This window comes from Macrobrachium nipponense, chromosome 5 (genome assembly GCF_015104395.2).
Source record: "Macrobrachium nipponense isolate FS-2020 chromosome 5, ASM1510439v2, whole genome shotgun sequence".
In the NCBI taxonomy this organism is placed as follows: Eukaryota; Metazoa; Arthropoda; class Malacostraca; order Decapoda; family Palaemonidae; genus Macrobrachium; species Macrobrachium nipponense.
The window spans coordinates 87802092-87808811 of NC_061107.1; positions in this window are offsets into that span (position 1 = coordinate 87802092).

Sequence of the window (6720 nt, forward strand, 5' to 3'; positions counted from 1 at the left end):
AGATAGAGAGTGAGAGAATAAAGTACCAAAGTGTCTAATAACTGAAATTAGTTGTTATCAATTCTATAGAGAGAGAAAGAGAGAATAAAGAACCAAATTGTCTAACGACTGAAATTACTTGTTATCAACCTTTAGCTATATAACACTGTTTACACTGATATAGCCTTTACATATATATAGTATGGATTCTGTTAGAGCTTCACTCACCAGTTAATTTCCTTCTAGATTCAAACGTTTCAATTCAAATTTCCATTCTACCAAACGAGAGCAATAATGCTTTTATTATAAAGCAAATACAGGCCCTCGCATTTGTTCCTCCCTGTGATGTTTGTGCTCTGTCCAATAAGTTAATGGAGTCTTTTGATGAAGAAACCGATGAAATATTAGGAGAATTTTTACAATATTTTGAAGCTACATGGCTGGGAATCGTTCAGAGGGGAAGGAGAAGAAAGCCATTGTATGAAATTGACTTATGGTCAATTCACGAAAGAGTGGCAAACGATTTGCCTTGGACCAATAACTCCGTTGAAGTTTGGCATAATGCATTTCATAGAAGAGTGAAGATTTGCCACCCTACAGAGGACAAGCTTTTACGAAAACTATGTATGGAGCAGGCCAGTACTGAAATGATTCTAGAACAAATTCGACAAGGCAGAGATGTAGGAAAAAAAATATCAAAAATATGCTATCCTTAAATTAAGACTAAAAAGTATTTTTGATACATACGACGTCAATCTTGGATTAGAATATCTCAGAGCCATCGCTCACAATCTTTAAGCAAATATTGATGCATTTTTTTTTAATACAGTAATATATTTGTATTTTCATATTTTATATTTTTTCATAAATAAAATTCTTAAGTTTTTAAGCTGATATTGATGAATAATTGTAATTATTTACTGATAAGTTTTTTTAAAACATCAATGCATTTGTATTTTCATACTTTTATATTTTCGCATAAATAAAAATTTTAATGCTTTTAGGCTAATATTGATGAATGATTGTAATTCTTTGATAAAAAAGTTTTTTTTAAATACATCAATACATGTTATTTTCATAACTTATATTTCCTTATAAATAAAACTTTGAATACTTTACTTTTGTTTGAATGACATCGAATGTAATTTTGATAGCTAATTTGACAATTGGATACTTTATTCTGTCTCTTTCTTTCTAGAATCAATATGTAAAGGATATATCAATGTAAACCATTGTTATATAGTTAAAAAGGTTAATTGATAACAACTAATTTCAGTCCGTAGTCAATTGGATACTTATCTCTCTCTCTCTCTCTCTCTCTCGTCTCTCTCGCATCTCTCCTCTCTCTCATTCTCTTCTCTCTCTCTCTTCGGCTTTATCATTTGACACTGGCAGTCGACACTTTGTCTGTTCGACAGTTTGTCAGTTCGACAGTTTTTGTCAGTTCGACACTTTGTCAGTTCGACACTTTGTCCATTCGACACTTTGTCCATTCGACACATTGTCCTTCGACACTCTGTCATTCGACACTCTGTCTTTCGACATTCTGTCCGCACACGGACCAGCACCGCCAACTTAGCGTGCGGCAGGTATACCTGATTCCAGCTCGTGGTACGCTGTAGGCATTACTAAAGGTTCTTCTATCTTACTCTCCTTCCTCTAATGGCATTTGTTTCATAGTGCAACTGTGAGGACTTTTCTCTGTAACATCTTTAAAACCTTCTTTACCCTCAATTTTCCTTTCAGCGCTGAATGACATCAAAGTTCCCAGCGCTTGGCTTTTGGCCTAAATTTCATATTCCAGCTCTAGTTCCTAGCTAATCTCACCTACATGTGGGACTTTCGTGATATTTTATTGTTTCTGAGTTTCCCCCTGCCACCTGACTGCTAATATTTTAAAGTTTTATTCTCAAACTGACTAAATCTTTCGGACGTAGGATGATTTCCAAACTATGGTTCATGTCCGTATAGCAACACATATATTATCAAACAAAAATTCAATCTAAGTTACGAATGCAGTTTCAGTGTATCTGACTTTCAAATCCAATGCAGCCTGCTCATTAATTGGTTTGCCTTTAACAGTCGTTTACTAATTTCCAAATGTAGTGCGTGTCATATTTCCGAAACATCTGGAAGGCTTAATTTTCACAATATCTCTTCCGCTCAAACCTTACGTTTATTCAGATGTCGGTTCAGTCCTTCCTAAAAAGAGGTTAGTGTCTGAGATTTTACAAATAAATTCTCTGCTATTGCTTCTGGCTCTGGCTGCTGGATCTGTGCCTTTTACCGTCCTCGTCGTGACCCATTGCACGTCACCGTTACGGGCTTTCACCCAAAATGTTCAGTATTAACATATATATATTAGGCATTTAAATATTTTGATTCGACATCGTGACTGAGTAATTACGCGGGATTACCGGCTGTCGAATTAGAATGGTTTTCCTGAGACAGGAGATTCAACGCTAAACCTGTGATAATTAAAAAGATTTTCAGTAATGAATAAAGATTATGGTGATCGAACCGGTACTTTCGGCTACAATATATATATAATATATATATATATATATATATATATATATATATATATATATATATATATATTATATTAAATCATTATAAATTTTAATTCTGTTTTTTTTTAATCATTATTCAGAATTCATATCCTCCATAATCACAATTAACTGTGGTATTTTTGTTGCAGACTTTCAAATAAGTAAATAGTTGGGACTAAAAGTACTGAAATAAAATATTTTGTAAAATATTTTGCAATGGAAGATTGATTAAAAAAAATAACATTAATTCTTCTGATTTTGTTTGTCGGTTACTGAGTAATTCAACCGGATCTCCAAACTGATATTAGAAACCTTCAAGATTTACAGTTTTACAGATTGAATTTCGAGAAGCAAATTGTGTGATAAACTAGGGAAATTAAGTCCCGTAGAAAGTATTAAAATATGCTTGGAAATATCCAATTCGTTCCATCTCGGAATTAATATTTCTTCATATATGTTAACCGAAGAGGATTTTGTTGTCGAAATAATTATTATCAACCAAAAAATTTCCCCCTCGGTTAACATATATAAAAATATATTCGAAAATATATTAATTCAGGGGTAGAGCGAATTGGATATTTAAGGACATTTGTAGCTTAAGGCATGTATATGAATCACGTTGATGTGATAAGAGCTCATATTTTTATATAAGCATTTTATTTTTCTCTGCAAAATAATAATAATAATAATAATAATAATAATAATAATAATAATAATAATAATAATAAAATAAAATAATAATCGTTATTATTATTTATTATATTATTATTATTATTATTATTATTATTATTTAGAACAGAATACCTGACAATACTGGTATTATCAGTATATTGGTGTGCTGGAGTGGTGGAACTCAGGTCAAGTTCCGACTGCAACTTATTATTATTATTATTATTATTATTATTATTACTACAGCTTTTATTCATATTTTAGCTTTTATCTTTTTTTTTTATCTCGGTACTGTCCTAGAGGTACGTAAAGAAAGCCTCGTGGAAGACTTACGAGCTCAGATAACCTAACTAAACCTAACTCAGCTTAGCTTAACCCAACCTAACCAACCTAACCAATCAAACAGCCGAATTATAAATGCGACCAACAGATGAGAAGAAATTTTGTGAACACGTTATTGCTCAAACTTCCCCAGTCCGTGAACATAAAACATGATTCCATCGACATATTTCAGTGCTGAATTCCTCGTTACAATGCAAAGAACCCCGTATGGGGGTAGTACCATCAGTGCACCTCATGCCATGCACTGTAGGCATTACTTTAGGTTCTTTGCAGCGTGCCTTCGGCACCTAGCTGCAACCCCTTTATTTCCTTTTACTATACCTCCTTTCATATTACCTTTCTTCCATCTTGCTTTCCACCCTCTCCTAACAATTGCTTCATAGTGTAACTGCTTTGAGGTTTTCCTCCTGCTACACCTAACAACCCTTTTACTGTTAGTTTCCATTTCAGCACTGGATGGCCTCATAGGTCCCAGCGCTTGGCCTTTGGCCTAAATTCCGTATTCAATTCAATTCAACAACACAAAGAAATCATTACCGTCAGCTATACGTCAGTTTAACTCCTTTCCTTCCGAGAGGTAATCGGATAAGCTGCTTGAGACAACGGTTCTTTAAGGGTAGAATGTGGCTTCTTTGGGATCCCACCTAATTAGGTCTAATCCTGTTAATTATCTTTATAGTGGCCACTTTCTCTCTCTCTCTCTCTCTTTCTCTCTCTCTCTCTCTCTCTCTCTCTCTCTCTCTTCACGGATATCCTTTCTTCCTCGTATCTGCACTTTTCCTTTACTCTCACACCTCAAGTTTTTTAAAGGATTTTATTCTCTCTCTCTCTCTCTCTCTCTCTCTCTCTCTCTCTCTTGTAGTAATCAGATCTGGCACTACCACTCTCTCTCTCTCTCTCTCTCTCTCTCTCTCTCTCTCTCTCTCTCTCTCCACTCTCTCTCTCTCTCTCTCTCTCTCTCTCTCTCTCTCTCTCTCTCTCAGTGCCATTTATCCAACTGTGTTACGTTCTTTGCTCTCTTCCTCTGGTAGTAGTCACATCTGGCACTATCATTTCTCTCTCTCTCTCTCTCTCTCTCTCTCTCTCTCTCTCTCTCTCTCTCTCTCCGGCACTGTCGGATACAATTATAAATTGTTTATAATGTTCCCAGGCTTTCGTGTTATTGCGTCAAAATGATTCCTGCATGCTTGATAATATTTTAAAAGTTAGTTCATTATTTTCTGCATTACAAACTTAATGTGGGTATGAAATGATTCACACAACTAGTTAAAAGTTTCCTTTGTTCAAATGCTCCCTTTGTTATCTTGGAGATTCGTGTTTTTATGTGATTTTTTTTTTTACCGTTGATGCCAGCAATTTGTCCTTGTGTATTGTAAGAAATTAAAACAGATTCTCAACAAATATGTCTTATGGTTGTGACGCAAACAGCACGTAGTTCCAGTACATGCAATTAAATATATCGAAAATATACTTTAAATTATTTGGTATATACCAGAAAAAAACATTCTTCATGACTTTATATTTGCATCATAAAACTGTAGTAATTTAAATTTTACCTAATAATTTTCCAACAGGAAAATAAAAATTTTAAATCATTCATTAAACGACGCTATTCTGTCATGCTAATAAATTTTTAGTACAAGAACATTTCAAACGAATGCTTTCTTTTTGTAACTGAATAAAATTCTGTGTATTCCTGTCAATTATACGATAAGGAGGAATATAAATCAAGATTTTGTTTTTTTTAATCACAGGAAAGCATTGCAGTAACAGAAAGTTAATGTAATAAAGAGATAATATTTGAACTACAAGCAAACGAATATATATATATATATATATATATATATATATATATATATATATATATATATATATATATGTATGTATATATATATGTATATATATAATATATATATATATATATATATATATATATACATACATATATATATATATATATATATATATATATATATATATATATATATATATATATATATATATATATATATATATATATTACTGATGAGCTAATTATCATTGCAGTCTTCGGAAGTAACCCCATGTTACCTGCTACAGAAACCTGTATTGTAATATAAGGAATACATATCTTTCGAAAACTGGCGAAGGCAAAGAGAGTCGCATTTATCCAAAGAAATTCCACGTGAATAGAGCCATTCGGATCAATATTGCTACCCAATTTCTCAAGCTTTTTTGTTGCTGATTTTATATTACAAATCGCAAGATAACTTCATAAAATCTATATGAGTAGGTCCGCACGAAATTTGTGAAAGGGTGCAAATTCCCGAGATGTATGCTAGTATTGCACTAGCCCTGTGTGGGGGGGGGCCGTATTTCTCTAGGTTAGGTTAGGTAAGTTTGGGTTAAATTAGACTTGTTCTGACGACGAACTCTTCTAGGAATTTGGGTCTGGGTAACATAATGAGATTGTTTTCAAGGAGAGTCTATGGTTAGTTTTTGAGATATGGCGTTCCGCTTTTTCAGGGAAGGGCCCAATAGTTGGTTACCTTTCGAGAGTATGGGAACGGGTAGGAGGAAGTGAAGGGCCATAAGAGTTAATACAAGTAGTGGGGTAGTGCAACAATGCAAATCACATGGTGCAATGCAGGCCCTACTTTAGGTTCTTTGCAGTGTCCCTTCAGCCCTTACCTCCAACCCCTTTCATTCCTTTTACAGTACCTCCGTAAATATTCTGTTTCTTCCATCTTAATTCTCTCAAAACTATCCTGAAAATCGTTCCATAGTTCAACGGCGACGTTTTCCTCCTGTTCCACATTTAAAACCTCCTTTACTCCCAATTTTCCTTTCAGCGTTGAGTGACCTCTTCATAGGTTCCAGCGCTTTGTCTTTAGCCTAAATTTTATATTCCAGTTCCAATTCCGTGAGTTCCAATAAACAAAGCAAAAAGAAAAAAAAATCCACTTCGCATCGTGAGATTCGAAACCGAACTCTGAACCACGATGACTTTTTGCGAATTCTCGTTTGCCAAACTTCCTCGTCTTTGGAATTGTGCTTCTTTTGACAAGTCTCTCTCTCTCTCTCTCTCTCTCTCTCTCTCTCTCTCTCTCTCTCTCTCTCTCTCTCTCTCTCTCTCTTCGACCCTCTTGGCAACACAAATATGACTCTATTTTTGACAAATTTGCTTCATGTAGCTTGC